This window comes from Anas acuta, chromosome 12 (genome assembly GCF_963932015.1).
Source record: "Anas acuta chromosome 12, bAnaAcu1.1, whole genome shotgun sequence".
In the NCBI taxonomy this organism is placed as follows: domain Eukaryota; kingdom Metazoa; phylum Chordata; class Aves; order Anseriformes; family Anatidae; genus Anas; species Anas acuta.
Genome location: NC_088990.1, coordinates 6,142,479 through 6,158,550, shown reverse-complemented (window position 1 = coordinate 6,158,550; position 16,072 = coordinate 6,142,479). Strand labels below are relative to the sequence as shown.

General features: G+C 41.7%; 1 long non-coding RNA gene across 4 annotated transcripts; it reads left to right on the top strand.

Moving 5' to 3' along the window:
• The first annotated feature begins 733 nt into the window (after positions 1-733).
• LOC137863298 (uncharacterized) lies at positions 734-15,730 on the top strand. 4 transcript variants are annotated; one of them, XR_011100850.1, is made up of 5 exons: positions 734-1,169; positions 1,287-1,491; positions 9,554-9,721; positions 11,340-12,831; positions 14,292-15,730. It is a non-coding gene; the product is annotated as an uncharacterized lncRNA (long non-coding RNA). The 4 variants fall into 4 exon arrangements; XR_011100848.1 differs by having other exon boundaries at positions 1,287-1,547; XR_011100849.1 differs by lacking the exon at positions 9,554-9,721 and having other exon boundaries at positions 737-1,169; positions 1,287-1,547.
• Positions 15,731-16,072: the final 342 nt, after the last annotated feature.

Here is a 16,072-nt window from a genome sequence, read left to right as displayed (position 1 = left end):
ATTGTATTAGGATTTTTGGGCATTCTTAGAGATATTCATCTAGTGTAGGCTGCATTTCCTCCTAACATCTTCCTTGATGGTTTGTGTAGATGGGGAAGAAAATTGAGCTCTTGACCTCATCGTTCATGGTGGAGAGTTTGCAGGCGCATTCCATGTACCTGAATAGATAAACAGATGGAGCAGGCTGGGACTCCCCTGTACCTGTCCTGAGCATGCAAAGGGCCACGACGTCTCCTCAGCCCATGTAGGCCTTGCACACACCTCCTCCACATGAGGACCAGCAAGGGTCCCTCAGGGAAGGTGGGAGAGAAACACTGACTAGAACTTTTATTCTTTTACACCCTGATTACTTGGCATTTATAATGAGGAGACAGGAGCTGTGGTTCTTGGGAGAGATGGCCAAGTGTGGTCCAGTGTGACTGGCCCCAACTGGACTGGCTTTTGTCCCTTGCTAGGCCACAGGAAGAGCCAATTTCCGAATCAGGAACAAGGCATTTTCTAGATCACATATTATTACGTGGTAGATCAGAGGAAAAAAAAAATGTTGGCCTTCTAGTCAAGTCATGAAATTAAGATTACTCCAGCAATGTATCCCAGTGGCAACACTTCATCTTCATTCACACTCCTCAGCAGTCCAGCCTTTACATGGGTCACCAGACCATCTCCCCGCGGTATTGACTGTAAAGAGGGAAACCTCCACTGCCCATATCCAAACTTCAGAGTAGTGTTTAAAGCAGGCATAGCAGAGGTAATGGGAAAGATATTATTGATTTTATGTATTTAAATAGAGCATAGTCAACTTGACAATGCCTCTTTAAATAATTGAAAAATCTCCTTCAGCTGACAGTAGCTCACAAGATAACGAGGCTGGTTGTGGAAGAACATGAGTAATTAGAGAGTGGGGATTCTTGCCACATGGAATTGACCCTTGGGGACTTGAAGAAAGCAGGATTTGTGGCTGCTCTGAAATGCCAGTGGTCTGGTCCAGCATTCCTCTTGTCAATACGAACCTTGTGTTTTTATTGGAAACACGTGTCAAAACAAAACAGTGTTTGAGGCTGCTGCTGAGAGAAGGTGGGCAAGTCCACAGACAGCCAACCTGTTTTTTCTGCTTGTTTCCAAACATACCATGCTGCACTGCCCGTCATGTTCAAATGGAGGGAAAGATGGTAAGCACCTTCATCATAAATAATTTGCTGCTATATGGATATTTACAGATAGAAAAATATTTTACGCTACTGATTCTGCTGCTATTTCTTCCTTCATGATGCAATTTCCACTCCGAGATTTAGAGGAATCAGAGTGACGTTCTGCTATACCCTGATGAGGCCCAAATTGAGAGTTTATATTAGGGTTACCCCCTGAAGAAAAGCTATTGCAGCAAGACAGCTTTGAGCTTTTCTGGATGAGCAGAAGAGTGTTTGGAGAAGACCTGCCAGTCCTATGTGATACTTCGCTCCCTGCGGGCTGCCAAAACAGTTTGAAAACAGTGTAAGTTATGAATCTCGGAACTGTTACCTGCATCACAGAAAAGTCAAAGTAAGGAGGTGAGAGTCCTCATATATGATGATTAAAGAAATAAGTAATTAGGTTTAAAATAAGTAATTAGGTTCGCTAATTATCTTTTTCCTGATTTAAAATGATTTTGTTGGGCTGATGTTAAAAATCTGCCTCTTTCTTGCTCTCCTCCCTCACCTTCCTCCTAACATGGTTTTACTTGGTGGGTAAATGAAATGATTTGGGGAGATAAAGAACCCAATTTGTAATGTGCTTTAGGAGCTTTCAGAATGAAAACCAGGGATTGATGCAGTGTGTTTAGTTTTGAGGGTCTCAATATTTCTTTCCCTTGATCTACCTGTCCTGCTGTGTTGTCAGATCTTCACAGTCCAGATTTAAGGCAATAATGGTGAAATCTGGAACATGTGATTGCTGTTTAGGCCCCAAACCGTCATATTTCTGGACTGAATCTAAGCCTAATTGAAAAGGCAAGTGGATATCTCTAGCAAAATAAAACATGGCTCTCATAGGCTTTACCAAGTTCAGTGTAACACAGAAGAATGCACTCTGGCATCTATGTTTGGTTTCTGTTTAAAACATAAAATTAAAAACATATTTTTTTCTGATGTATGTTTTAAGTATGATTTGCAAACCAAAAATAGAACTTGCCAGGCCTCCAAGGTCTGGCCCTTGTGATGCCAGGAAATAAGTCTCCTCTCACCTTAATATCATCGCTGCAACTATTTGTGCTTGCCTGCTTACATACGTTATGGGCTGTTTGTACAGTCGTCACCATTCCTCATTGCACCTGTGATCCCTTCGTATGTATTTCCTATCATGCTCGAAGAGCTCAGGGAATCAAAACTATTTCCATTGCAACCAAGTTTTGGATTGGAGCAGGCTGAGAGGCTTTCCTTTGAGCCTCCCCTTGCCACAAGCACAAATAGGTTTGAGCTGTACTGTTTGGAAGGCTGAAATGTCCCAAAACTTTCGGGAAAAACAAAACAAATCTATTTCCACCTTTTGAGATCTTTTTCCATCACCAGTTATTTCAGATGTATTTCTCTCAGTACATATCCATTTCCAGTTTCAAAATTGCAAACAGAGGGCAATTATTTTTTTAGTCAATACTTCTCTTTGTTAGTTTGAACCACCACATGACTGGAATGGAAAATAAATTCAATTATTAATTAATTTCAGAAGATTAATTGATTCCTTCCTCAAGAGAGATCTCAAAACCAGATGCCCTGACTAGAAATCCACTTGTTGTGGTCTTTGGCTGATCCCTTTGGTTTCATTTGTGTCTGGTGCATTTTAGTGCCCTCCATGCTGACAGAGCAAAGACTCTGTCATGAATCAGGCTTGTTCAGGGAAAGGTTACTGAGGTGGAGGAAAAAAAAAAAAAAAGACAAAAAGATAAAGCAAAAAATCTGGAGATCCTAAAATTAGAGAAAAAAGATCTGATAGCAGGCAGACAGCTCTGGATGGCTCCTTCTGAAGGCCTCATCTGTGAGCTAGGAATTGGCACAGGCAGTCCTTGGCTTACAAGGAATTATAAGCACACCCTTCTCGCAGAGGTGGCACAATTGTTTTGAAACTAGGCAGATCTTCTGTGTTTACTATTTGGCAGGTTCTGTGTTTTTGGCTGGCAGCCACGCTGAAATGTGTTTAGTTTTAATTGACAGCCATGGTCAACACTGCAGATCCCAGGTAGGTACTGCTAATCCTGACAAGGCAGGGCAGAAACAGCAGGCTTGCTTTCCAGCTAGCTAGAGACTCTGTTTTTGGGAAAGCAATGGCACTTTGCTTCTAGATAACTCACCCTTAGGAACCCAGCATCCACCTTCATGACCTGCCTCACTGCCTATTTGTAAGCAGCCCATGGCCACGTGCTGACAGCTGTTGCAATAAAATGTTTTTGTTATCAACTCTTATGCAAGGAGTAATCAGTGCTAGTAGCCTTGCATGAGAGAGCTTGTTGGAGCACAGACACACAGAGTTGTGTTGTTGTTTATTTATTTGAGGCTTGAAAGGAAGAACAGTTACACACAGACCTGTAGTTTAAAATATGAGCCATTACAAAAGTGCGTATGGTTAGATTGATTTAAGCCACAGTTTGTGATGGTTTAGATTTTACCTCCTAGTCCTTGTGAGAGAGTTTCAGCCTTGCTGTTGAGAGAGATAGAGGGTAACAGAACATTTGCAAAAGTAAAAAGAGAAGAATAGCATATGCACAGACTTATGATGGCTTTGGTCATGACATCTAAGCAGAGAGAGCAATGATTTCTGTGAACTACAAAAATGTTAGTTCCAGCTGGCGTAAAATTCCACCGAGTAATGCTTGTGACTATCTCTCAGTCCATCTGTCTCTCTGTCTATCAGTTGTGCCTGTATGCTTTATTATAAGTGGTGCATTCCTGCTCATGTTATTGTCTTCCTTATAAGATAATTTCTCAAGGGATTCTTTAACTTTCCCCTGAAGTGACTTACATTTAATGTGGCTGCATTGCAGAGCTCCGTGGTAAAGGAACTGGTATTGATGGAGAAAAGATTGCACCCAACTATCACGACAAGGTGCCTTCAATCAGCATTTAGGTCTCATCCTTATTAAGAGTTCATGCCTCTGACAAAAAAAACAGGAAACAACATTGAATTAGATACTACCAAAAGAAGATACTGAAGGAAGAGATTTACTGTGCCAGAATGACGAGAGGAGGAAATTTGGTGTGTCAGCTGGGACTAAATGGGACAATTGTTCTATCTCTGTGCTGTGAATTTCCACCATGAGAAAGTAACTCAGATCCTGACTCAGAGTCAGTGACAGTCTCAGAATAGGACTTCACTGAGCCACGGTACTCCCCAGCTCCCCGGTGCAATTACTAGTAGTACCTCTGCAGAGAGGCGTCTTTGGGACAGCACAGCATTTATGGGTTTGGATTGTTTCTGAGAGCTGTGTTTTTGAATCTGGGCAAAGTTGAATAATATCCCCCAGTTGCTCATTTTTAATGGGGCTGTGAGATCAAGGTGAGGACCTGGTCGCTCCAAGCTTAACAAAAAGGGATTTCCAAGAGTGGAGTAGCCCTATTTTCTCCTTCAACAGGTCTTTAAATTGTGCAGTACTCGTTCATCAGCTTCAGACTTTGATTTGGCACTGCTGTGTCGTGTAGATGTAGCAATCACATTCACAAGCCTGGAACTAATTAAAAATGGAATATTTTAGATCAGTCATGGTGAGTGTGGCCAGATTTACAGGGAGAATACAAGGGCGCTTAAGGAGCAGAGTGATGTAGCTTTTTAAAAATGTTCTTCCTTCAACGTTGGTACATTACCTACAGGCCAGTTGGGTTGGTCCTTCGCAGCACTATCTTTAATGCACCCTCAGGCTGGTTAAAGTGGAGCTCTAAGGGCGTACAGGCGTTTCATGGTTTGCTGCATTCCAGATGCATGGAGAATCATCTTGAAAAATCTGTCTGGCAGGACATCACTCTTTTTCTTCTTTTTTTCCCCTCATTTTTAAAGAGGGCATGGTTGCCAAGCTTATCCATCACTTTAATAAGAGACAACGAGTTAAAGGCAGTGAGGACAGATAAATCAGGAAATCAGGACAAAAACATGCGAGGAGATAGATATGGCTTCATCTAACCCCATTTATCTGATACCCATGCAGCCTGTAGCAGGCTCATCGTAGGTAACACCTTTATATAAAACTTGGAGACCCAAGTGCTTTCCATGAGCCTCTCCAATCCTATGAATTCAGTCTGTGAATGCCTGAGGGGACGGCTTACCTGCAGACAGCACTACAGGGTCTTAGGGGAGGAAAAACTGTCCACGGAACAATTACATGCTGGGTCACCATAATTTTCTCCTTGCTCAGCTCACCACTTCCTAGGTTTTGCTGCCAGCTCTGCACCTGCTCCTTGCTGAGTCAAGCTGGGAAACAAAGAAAAAACATTTCTTTCTCCTGCAGAGTAGTCAGGCTCATTAGGGACGAGTGCTTTTTCTCACTGCACCGCCAACTGGTGTGCCAGGACACCAGTCGTACGCCAATTACACCGCTCATCACAGGCCGATGGCAGCATCCAGTTCCTGTCACCACTGCTTTTCATCACCTGGTCACCTCCCAAGCAGCAACTGACTGCAGGTTTCTGGGATAGGGATCTCTTCAGCATGTGCAGGCTCTCCGATGGGCTGTTGGATTAGCTCCTCCTTGGGAGACTGCCTCAAGTCAAATAAAGTAATGGCAATACTAAGGCTGTGCTCCAGGTGTTCCTGCTATGGTGAACATGGAAAGCTTACCTAGAGGCTGCCATTCAGCTCTGGCAGTCTTTGTATGATGCCCAGTTGGCAAAGCTGCTTGCTGGTTTGTATACGGGAAAGTGATTTTTCAGTCTTGGTTTCCTACAAGGAAAGGACATGGTTTAGTGATTGGTCTATGCTTGGACTTGATGGTCTTGAAGGCCTTTTCCAGCCTAGATGATAATATTAATCTAAAATTGATAAGCAGAACATTTAGTATCACATAGTGATTTTTTTTCCCCCTCCCTTTAATACCAAAAGCCCTTTAAAAGAACAAATTGTAGGTGAACTGGTAATGTGCTGACTGCAAGTAGAGGCATGGTGGAGGGTGAATGTGTGTCTTTGGTCATTTGCACCCAGCTATTCGCCCCAAGGAACGCTGTCACCAAAAGGCTCCGTGTGGTTCTTCTGAGGGTTTCCAGACAATTCCCTCAGTCAATCACCCTATCCTAAAGAAGAACAATAACAAATCAACTTTTCTTAAACACAGAGAGGCACGACTTACAGTCTCTGCAAGGGATTTTTTGCTAGCATGGCTTGTATTACCATTAAAATGATTTAACTGGAACCTCCGCTCGGCAGCATTATAGGTGACATGTTCCCTAGCTGCGGTGTATCCAAACAGATTGTTGCGAGGCCTTAAATAAACATTTTCTAAGTCTAGCTCTGAAGCAATTTACATCAAGCAGCATTTATTTCATGGGTGCTAACTACTTCTTGTGTATTACTGACAGAACAGGCAATGTTTTCTATCAAATCTGATGGGTGTAAACAGAATGCCTATTAATAATGTGGCACGGAGCTGACTAAATGCAATATTTATGGCTCATGCATATGAAAGTCTCATAGACAGTTTGCTTATAAAGAGCAAATGAATCCTGCAGTTAATGCTTGAATTTAATAAGAGAACAAGGATAATTCTAAACATTTTTCTAAAGGCATACCTATCCACACGCATTCATTCCTCTTGTAATGTGAAGAATTGATGCTTTTGTCAGAATAGGCTGAAGGCAAAGCTCACCAAAATAGGCCCATCCGTCGATTTCAAGAGGTTTAGTGCCAGGGTCAATATGATGTAGGAAGGAATTAAACTAAATCATTCAAAACTGAGCAAAAGGAGCAAATTCCTAGGTTCTTTAGTGGTGTTTTTTTTTTTTTTTTTTTTTTTTTTTGTGTGTGTGTGTGTGTGTGTGTGCATGCATGTCACTGTGTTATAATCCTGAGTTCACCGTGGATTTCAGTGCTAAGTTTCAACTGCCCTGAAAGGGAGCAGGACCAGGTCTTGGCCTGCGGTGTGCTAAGCACCTTCAAGCTGGACCCGATCCAAACCCCAGGTCTGCAGAAAGAAGATGGAAATTTCATGGAGCTTCAGTTCAAATATTCTTGCTAATTTGTATGAAAGCAAAAGGAGCAGAGTTCTAAAAACAGCTTCTAACTCTCATTTCTACTGGCACGGCTGCTATCGATCGTGTCCAGAAAGAGGGATGGAAAGACACGACAGAACTGGCAACAGTCCTGAGCCATGGAGTTTGGATCTCAACCCCAATCCAAATGTTGCCGAAGAACAGGGGATTTTTGTATCTGGAGGTTTGATTTAATCTTTAGTACGTGCATGGAAAAATCTGTAGGGCTGGAGTGGGGCTTTTCCTCAATGGGTAAGATATGGACGTTGGGTCTGGGGTGACCAGCTTGGTCAGAAGCCTGGGGAGAGGATGGCCTCAGCAGCATCTGCTGGGGAGTGGAGGGGTCTCCAGCCATAGGAACCAGCAAGGCAAAGGATATTCCCAGCGCTCCCAAACACGGCTCAGCTCAAATGTCTCCTCTAGCTTTTTTCCAGAATAGTCTCCCTTTTTGGTTGTTCGGTCATCTGGAGCAGGTATAGTACTTAAAGTGATTCACGAATGCTCCCATGAATTGGCTGGAAACTTTATTCAGCGAAAGGTTTTGGTCAAATTGTGATTAATGAGTTTGGTTAAATTGTGATTAATGATTTTTTTTAGTTATTATTTTTATGAGTTGCAAATGCTATGAACTCTCCTAGCTTTTGTTTTCAACCAGATGTTGCACCTAGAAGTGAAAACAATTTTACTATTTGTTGGTTTTAGTTTGAAGATCTTCAGTCTCTCCAGTCAAGAAACCAAATTTTTATTGTGTGGTTGAGCCAACTAGTATAATCGTTATTATTAAAATCAACTAACAAAAATATCATAATGTACAATTTGCAGAAAACAACAGCTTGGCAAACATTTGTCCAAACTGTTTAGTAAATATGTTCCAGTAATGAGTGGTTTAGCAGGAAACAGGAGAGAAAAGACCACAAATAAAATCAATATTATTATAAATATTATTTGCCACAAGTAATTTGAAAACCTCTGTTTTCATCCAAAACATTTGCTTTAAATTATATGCTGACATATTCTGGAAATAACTATGATAGACTATTTTTAAAGTAATAGTACACAAAGGATTTTTTTCTTTATGTTCTTTTTCACATCGACAGTTTCTGGTTTCTGACGTGCTAAAATAGACTCGGATAAGGATTTGTGTGTGTGTGTATGTAGCCACTTTTATTTATTTATTTTCTGGTTTGGACTTCAGAATTGTGTGCTTTGGGGAGCAGGTGGTTTCCAGCACTTGAAGAGATCTGCATGTTAAATGAGTTACGATTTGCTTTGCAGAGAAGTATTGCTACATGTATTTTCATGAAATTCCTTTCAGGCATCTTCTTGGGTTCACTTCCAAAATGTTATGAAAAAGTGATTTGCTTTCAGAAAGGAATTGCTCAGCTAAAAATAATAAATATGTTACAGCTAATGTGGAAACTAAATATGTCAGAGGTGATGTGGAAAACATCAGAGCAGACTGAGCTGAAAGGATAAATGATCTCAAGGAGTCAAATGAAGCCACTGCAGAAAATCCAAATTTTACCAGAGTCAGGACAGCTTGGAAACCACAGATGAAAGATCCCTGCTTCCTGTGTAGGCTTCAGGAGAACCCAGATGCTTTCTGTGGCTTGAGGGAATGAGTTGGTTGCTGCCTGGACAACATATCCTCACACTGCCCATTTCTGGGCTGAGGACCCATATGGCAGTGGTGCCCCAAGTCTTGCAGCCCCATCAGAAGGTGGCAGACTGTCCCACAGATGCTTGTATAAACTGGGAATGCCACGTTCTTGTAGTTTTGTTGGCAAACACACAATCTTATCCAAGGTGAGCATTTTGTGAAAATGCAAACCAAGAGCTGCAATTTCATCACCACCCTGTGTAACTGGCTGAGAGTCCTGGCCCTATCAGCATATGGTATTTGTACTGCAGGAGGTCCCACATGGCTAGATGCACTGTCAAATATGTATGCTGTTTTCCTGGTTTTACCACCAGATATCATATTGGCTGAAGGCTGAATGACAGCTCAGATGGGTGTCATCACTGCCTTTGGGAGCATTCATCTTACTAGACCTCTCAGATCAATTCTCTAGTTTGGTTACTGAAATGAAAATTAAACATCCTACCCACCAGGAAAACTAATTTGAAGATACATTTTTAACCCCAGAGCAATCTTTTACCTGCAAACTTAATTGTATTCCTTTAAGAAGATGTAATTAAGTATCCTCATGGCAGACCATCAGTTTTTACAAAGCATCTCTACAGCAGATAGACATCATTACTAATACAATTCATGGAGGTGCAGGCAGGAAAATAAATTGGTTGTCATTGGGACATCATCAATATAATGAACGTCTGACGTAGACTGTTTGTTTCAGATGGAGCAGACATAGATGAGGGGAAAAATTGTTAATAAGAACAGCAGACACGATGTTGCAGACTGTAGCTGTCTCATGAAATGTGATTTGCTGCCAGCACATCACAGTAAGGAAAGTCTGGTTGACCTGTGAATAGATGAGAAAAATAAAGGGAAGAGACACTTTCAGGTACGTCCTGCAAAGCTCTGCTGAATCACAGAGTTTGAATCTTTGACTTTTTTATTGCATCTCGGTAGTTACTTTCATTTCAGGCAGGAAATTGGTAGTTTGCCTGGCTTTTATTTCCATTTACCACTACAGCAAAATTGAACCTTTGATTTTTTGGAACTATACTGTCTCCGAGAGAAATCAGTAGCTAACATTGTCATGCAGACGCATACAAAGCAGAGCTGGTTCACATTTTGCAAAGCCTTCAGGGGAATTTTGACATGCAGAATGAATACCCAAGTGCCCTAGGCTGCCTCAGGGATTTCCGGCACCATCTGCAGGATGCTGGGGAAAAAATTCCAGTGTTGAAAACAGCTGAAAATGTTCCATGTTAGTGTCCCAGCTCAGCACTCTTTAGTCTCGCTCATCTTACATGGATTTAAGCATGTGTTTGCTGTTAAGGGTAGATGCTAAGTTCAAGAGGAACTCCGTCCTTTCCAAGCAGGACCATAACTCCTCTTCTGACTCGTGAATCATTTGGGAAGTGAACCTAATTTCTTTCAAGCATTTTCTTCCAATATTTGTTAACAAGTTCAGACAGTGTACACTCTTTGATTCAATTCCTATTCATTTTACATGATGGGTGATCTAAATCACACAATATACTTTCCTTTCTCTGTATTCAATGACTGAAACACAATGACAGAGAAATTTTTCACTTTGTTTGCTTGCAAAATCTTTGAATGAAGGGTTGCTCATGTCTCAAAGGGTTTAGCAAAGGGATTTACGAACATACGATCAACAGATCCAAGTTTGTCAGAATGTGTGTGTGCTAAAACCCCACAAGTCGGAAGAAACTGCAAGAAGCCATACCATTAGAGAACATCCTTATGCAACGAGAGCCACTTATTGCTCCATGCACACCTTGAGCTGATCAGGAAGCATAAATAATAAATTTCTCCTCATGAAACTCCTTTGGCTAGAAAAAAAGCACAGTAGACAGCATAAAAGCTTATGTGGAACCTGAAAGAGATAGCCAAACCTCCACAGGATCAAAAGTTCAGGTAAACATCCTAACACTCAGATACTAACCTGAATGCTGTCCAAACCCATCCCGGCCATCTGGGCCTGTATTATTAACTTAGTAGTGTCATGTGAAATGGTTTTCTCACAAGGTTTCTGATGCTTCCTGCTGTTTGACAGGCAGGAAATACCATCAGAAGAGCCTTTCTTGCTGTAGTTCATCATGTGCAGTATGAGCGGGAATCAGGAAGTGCAGAGGCAGCGCAAAAATGAAAAACAGCGTGCCGGGCTCGGGGGCAGGGGAGAAGGGATATCAAGGGGAAAAATTAACCAGGTTTGCTGATGCCACCGGAACAGGCCACTTTGGAGAAGCACCAGCACATATGGAAGCAGGCTGGGCAATAATGTTTCCCCATCATTAAGGAGCATAGAGGGATGAGGAGCTATGTTGAAATGAGAAGCTGCAAAGCACTATACAGCTCTAAAACCAATTCTCCTCATAACGATCCTAAATCAGTAACATTAATCTTGATGCTGTTGTCGCTCCTCAGTGTATCTGGCATCCTGGAAAGGCTCATCATCTGTTGATTTTTATTTATTTATTTTTCTTTTACAGGGTCCTAATTAAACACTGGGCTACCTGCTTGCCTAGGCAGCATTGCCTCACTGCTTCTGGGTGACAGGACAGCAGAGCTTGTCCCTGATGACATATTCAGTGGTCTATGGCTGTGCTGTTTTGCTGCAGCATAAGCAAACGGAGAATTCTTTGTGTGCAAGTCTGAGGCTGCATATACATGTGTGTGAACTCTCTAAAAGCAAACAACTAGCCTTTATAAAGCCAAATTCCAAGCAAGTAACCAGCTCAGCAGCTGTGAAAGGTGTCTCTGTGTTTCATTGTTGATAAAAATGCAACCCACAGTGACTCAAACCTCAGGATGTGGTGGGAAGCTGAGAAGAAAAGAAAGATAGAGAGTGGGGGAGAAAGGGAAAAAAAATCCTTCGCAGGATGAGGAGTTCAGACATGCCAGATTTCTTTGGCGCAGACGTTGCTGTCATGAGCCTCGCAGACGTTTAAAGTTTGATTCCCTGCTTGCTTTTCACTTGGCACCAAGGGTGTAGCAAAGATTTTGAAAACAGTATGGCAAAGTGTTTTAAATATCAAGACTGGTCTGCAAGTGCCATAAACAGCATCTCTTTCATATGCTACAAGTAAATAGTGCGGGCAGAAACCCAGCGTGCGAAGGCTGCCGCAGATCTGTCGTTACCCTGCATCTGCTCCCTGTGACCAAAACATTGATGATCATTTCCCTTCCTCCCCTCCGTTCCAGCCCCATCTTGAATGCCTCTGGAAAGCAGAAGGCAGCTGCCTTAAGGACAGGAACTTGGTGTGCGGAAAGGAGAATCTAGTTTGGAAGATGAATACTAAAAGTAGGCATTGATTTCCTATCAAAGAAGTGAAGTGTTCAAATTTGCTGTGTTGCTTTCACTTGAAAGGCATCAGGACTACCAGATGTGCTGTGTTCAGATGAGATTAAGCTTTTGGACTTGTTCTGAGGCCCCAAAATTTACTTCACCAGCTCCAGCCATGCGGCTTAGGCACAGCTTTTTCCCGAAGCAGCAGAAGTGACTTGAAGCTTCGTGGCCTGAGTCTTTCTGCTGTGATTCTGTTGTCAGATATTTAGCTACACAAGCACCATATCAGGCATGAGGGGGGAATGAAGCTATCCCATCACAGATAACATCTAACTAGCAGAACAGATCTTTTTCCTACTGAACATATGTTTCCTTCACTTGCAGTGAAAGAGGAGTGCAGCCACAATAAGAATGAGCTGAGAGCAGAGCAATGTAAGGGTTGAAGAAAACAAGAAACAGAGAAAACTGTGTGAAGGCTGTATGGGCTTGTCTCTAGCATTTACTAAGGGAATAATACAGGATCTCTTGTCAGGTCTAATCAACCTTTTGAGTTGACAGTTGCTGATTCAGCAGTGAGACACAGTGCCTGTTCTCCAGAGGAAGATTTAGGAGCTTAACCTGAGTTTCCACGGCACTGATTTTCACATTGCTTATGACTGAGAATCCAGGAGCTACTCAAACAAGGAACATAAAAGGTAACTAAGAAAAACAAGTCTATTCTCGGTAGACTTACATTGCTACACCTCCTTGATCAGGGCATTACAGAGCCCCATGAATGGAGGAGGATTGAAAATGAATGCTGTGTTGTCAGTGAAGAGAAGTTAGACTTCAAAGTCTTGTTCAGTGCAGGAGCCAAACCAAGCTGCTCAACATCACCATCACTGATGATGCCAGCAGTGGGAGTTCGGTGTCCGTGGGGTAAGGTCTACCTCTGGGAACAAAAAAGTTGCACCCGGGTGCTTTGTATCTCCAAAGAGTTTGAGTAAGGCATGTGAACCAGCCCTGGGTGGCTGTAAAGGACCAGGTACAGGAATAATTGCATTGGTGCTCTCTGGGTACCTCACCAGTCACTGAGACCTGAAATAAGGCATGTGTCATGGTCTTTATTGGCCAATATTTCAGAGAGACTGAGCGTCCCCAGGGACTGCTCACAGTGGGCATGGGGAGGGGTGCTGTGCTGTTTCTTTGCTTTTGGCTCAGCTCTGAAGCACTGTAACCACATTTTACAAAGCTAAATGAGAAATATTAATTCCAATATCAAAGATTCAAATATTCCTATGTTCACATATGTATACATGTACATGCGTGTGGATGCACCACATGGATAGTACAAATCTGTGAGTTAATTGGTGCATTTCCTGAATGACTGTGGTTTTTTAATAGTACTAGTCCTTTATCTCCACAAATGAATAACACTGTTAGATCTGATCTCTAATTATATTCTGAAGACCAATAAACCCCTGAACCTTTCTGGATGTCTTTAATTAGAATAAAATCCAAAGAAAACAACCAAAAGAAAACAACCAGAGCGGTTGCTGGAATCTTGCTATGGATTTGCTGGTGGTTAGGAGCAGAACTGGGTGAACTAGTCACGGCAAATATCTCATCATCTGAGACCTTTCTAACTTTTCTCAGCATCCTGAAAACAGGTTTTATTTTTTGTATATGTTTATATTCTTTGATTATTATTATTTTTTTTATTTTTTTTTTTTTTTTGATACATAGTTTGTATAAACATGTTCCAGCACACTGGCTGGTAGTAAAGTAATTCTTAGCTGTATGCGGGGCTGTTAGTGGTATTTGTGTGACATTCAGTAGGTCTTGTAAATCATGTGCTTTATATAAACTGTATATGCTTATACGTAGATAGATGAAAACATCATAAAACACGATGAAAATTCAGAGACTTTTAGGTGATCACATAGGCATTTGCCTATGGTGTCACAAAGATGTGAGAGTGGGGGGACAGCATGACTTAGTGTTATTTTATTGAGAAGGAATGTGTGTTTTTACTCCCTCATAAATGTTTGTTTTTTCTTTTTTTTTCTTTTTTATTATTTTTAAAAATGTAATGTTTTAGCTCACATTTGATGATGTACTGAGTGTTGAAAGATACTTTACCTTTCCTCATTTCTCGTTCTGTTGATTTGCATAGGGACAAAGTAACCTCTTGCTGAAATGTGTCTATCTCTGGGGAGAAGCACTACTATTTAACTCAACTGCAGAAGCAAAAAAGATCTAGGCCTTAGACAAAGAAGCAAAACCAGGAAAGAACTGGATGGAAAAGACTTTGACTTGGGAGCGAACTCTTCAGAAAGTATCATGAGATCTTCAAGAAAGCAGAGGAATCGGAGCTCATTGCATGTGAATTGTCTGAACTGCATGTGAGCTTTAAGGACAGCAGTAATGAAAGAATAAAGTGGCTTACAAGCTACATCAGCCCTGGAAAACAAAAGCATTTCACAAATGGTTTCATCTTATTTGACTTGTGATACCCAACAGTGATGTGCAATTACTTCTTGTCCTAGTTATTCTGTTGTACCTGAGACATGAAGTTTTCACTTTAAGCCTGGTTAAAGAGTAAAACAAGAGGATGTAGCTGTTTCTAAATTAACCCTTAGCTCAGCAGCAGGGTTTTCTCAGGCTGTTTTGAGGGGGGGGGGGGGGGGGGGAGGGAAGTTTAAATGTTTGCCTCAAGGGCTGGAAACCTATTTTTCAGGCTGTTTAACTTTTGTCATTCTCAGTGCATCTGTTCAAATTAGCTTCAGACAGTGAAATAAATAAGAAATATTGCCCAAGGGTCCTTGGTTTTGTCAGAAAGGACTTTGAAAAAAAGTGGAGAAGAAGAAAAAATAGAAGCCTGAATCAAGAAGGCCCGCTGAGTCCTTTTCTGACAAGAAATCAAAACTGACTGAGGTTAAGTTCATTTGATTATTACAAACACTCCAGTGTACAAGAAAACCTATAATTTGATGACACTAGATTAAACATTCAGGCCAAGATGTGGTGTGAACCACCCCAGGTTTGAAGCCAAAGTTTCAGCAAAGAAAAACTAATGCCAAGTAGGTCTGGGAAACAAGATCAGAGAGGAGACAAAGAAAAGACGAAGGGAAAGAGATTTCCTGACAATACAGAATGGCAAGGTGTAACTGTGTCTCCTCATGTTCTGAAATCTTCCCTGCTGCCCATGGTTTGACTCCTGGCAGGTTGGCAAGGCCTCTGTTTGCAGCAGATGAGAAGCACAGGATAACTCATGTGCTGGCCTCTCCCAGAAGGTGAAAGGTCTTGTTTAGGAGTTCTACGTATCCTAACCAACTGACCACCAAAACATCTTCCTGAAAATGAGCAAGGTGAAGGGAGATCCGTAGAGCTGTTGCTGTATCTTCTGCCTTTCATCTTCCGGCCCTGCCAGCGGAGTGGTGCCAGCAAGGCTCAGGGCCTCTGGCAGGGCAACTGCATTTCTCCTTGTCTGTGCATCAGTCCTGCCTTTCTGGGTGTCTGTCAGTGACCACCTGGTAGTGCAAGGCACCCTTCTGTGGCACAGATGAGCACATGCCATGAATAAGCTCCTAATTAAATATAGTGGTTAAGGAGGATGATTTCTGATAGCAGTTCTTTGCAAGCAGCAACCTGATGTGACTTCCTGCCCGCAGTCTGTTTCCATTTTCACTCCAGTAGTTTATTTCTTTCCCTCACTCACATACTTTCCTAAATGGTCTTTGGTACCAGTTATTTAAATCACACGTTGTTTCATGTATTCTCCAAGTGGATGAATTAAACTGTTATCAACAAGAGGAGCTTATCTCTTCTCCTTTATTCATCTGGAGTTTGCTAATACATCCATTACCCTTATATCACAGAAAACAATTAACAGACGTGTTTGTTCATAAAAGAATTGGTTTATCTTAGTTAAATTCTTGTATCTCATAGCACAAA